Source organism: Echinops telfairi, unplaced genomic scaffold (genome assembly GCF_000313985.2).
Source record: "Echinops telfairi isolate 266 unplaced genomic scaffold, ASM31398v2 ScPeMD7_7469;HRSCAF=8507_1, whole genome shotgun sequence".
Lineage (NCBI taxonomy): Eukaryota > Metazoa > Chordata > Mammalia > Afrosoricida > Tenrecidae > Echinops > Echinops telfairi.
Window position 1 is genome coordinate 112,187,866 of NW_022111373.1, and position 1,742 is coordinate 112,189,607.

Here is a 1,742-nt window from a genome sequence, read left to right on the forward strand (position 1 = left end):
CAGACAGACTGACAGATGGATGGCAGATCAAGGTCCATCAAGAAAGAAATCGGGATGTACTGAGCAAACCCTGGCCTCGGTGCCAGTTTCAGCTCCCCCATGCTATCCCTGGTGGTGGTTGTGGTGAGGCTCTTTCTTGTATGCTACCTGCAAGATAGGGTTTGCACCGGGGGGAGAAAGACGAAGCAGCTTGTTTCAGCAACTAGGTACACCTTGGAAACCCTATGAGGCAGTTTACTCTGTCCTGTTGGCCCACCGTGTGTTTGCCTGGATTGAAGACACACAGCAGCAGTGCTAGTTATCAGGAGTCTTGGTGGAACACAAGTTAGGCACTCAGTACTAATCTTTGTGTTCAAGCCCACCCAGCCTCGGTTAGTGGGAGAAAAGACCTGGCAGACGGAATTCATAAAGATTGCTGTTGCTGTATCCCCTCCAGTTAGGTTCTGACTCACAGGGACCCTGGATGGCGGAGTAGAATTGCCCGGTGGGACTTCCAATGAAAAAGGAAGACCGAAGAACAGATGCATTTGAATTATGGTTGTTGGGCAAGAACATTGCTTTTCAGAAGAATAAACAAATGGGTCTCGGAAGTAGAGCCAGGATACGCCTTAGAACGGAGGATGGCAAGATTTCCTCTACGTGCTTTGACGTGTCACCAGGACACCATGCTTGGTAAAGCTGGAGCTCAGCAAGAAAGCAGAAGACCCTCTACTACAGGGATGGACAAGTAGGGGCTGCAACAGTGGACCGACATGACAATGTGAGGATGGAGCAGGACAGCTGTGCATAGCACCGCACCCGTTGCAGCTAATGAAACTGCACCTACCAACAACCTATAGAAGCCTGTCTTGGAAGCAGTGCACCTCCAAGGCTTCTTAGAAGTGCGAATGGCCAGACGTTGTCTCGGGTACTGTGGGTGTACTAGCAGGAGAGACCCTGGAGAAGGAGACCCTGCTTGGCAAAGTAGAGGGTCAGGGAAAGGGCCCTCAACTAGATGGCTCAACATAGTGGCTCAACAATCGGCTCCAACAGAACGCTCATGAGGATGTCACAAGGCAGGGCGGTGTTTCCTTCTGTGGGGTCGCTATGATAGTAGAGCCCCTCTCCCTCCCCTGAAAACATCAATCGCCTTGACAGAAGTGGACTACCACATTTTTGTCCCGCACAGCGACTGGTAACCTTTCACGTTAGCAGTGCAAGCACAGCCCCCGAAACCCCTCTGGGGGCAGTTCTACTCCGGCACAGGGGGTGGCCCAGAGTAAAAAATCTCTGCTCTGGGGGAACCGAACAAGAACAGCATGCTGGTTTAAACAAGTCACTGAGCGGCTCCATGCCGCCTTTTCTGGGCTCTGTGACAAATGCATGGCAGGCTCAGCCTTCCAACTCCCCCACTGCCTCCTGTTAGCTCCCTGGAGGAGGGTTCGAGGCTGCACTGAGGCAGAATCTTGTGAGATTCCCCCCACTATCCTCCACCCCGCACACCCTCCACCCACTCCCCACCCCGCACGGGAGCGCATTCCATTTGCCTTCTAAGGAGAAGGAAGCACAGAAGAGACAGGTACCCTGGGAGGCGCGGAAGCGCTAGGTCCTTCCAGGTGCCGGGGAGGCAGTCAGCTAAAGTCACCTACCAGCCTCGTCTCGGTGGGCGCGGGGCGGTGATGGCGCGGCGGGTCCTGGCCGGGAGCGCTCTCCAACCCGTTCCCCGCGCCGGGCTTACCCACCCGCCCGGCGGCCCGGGGGCG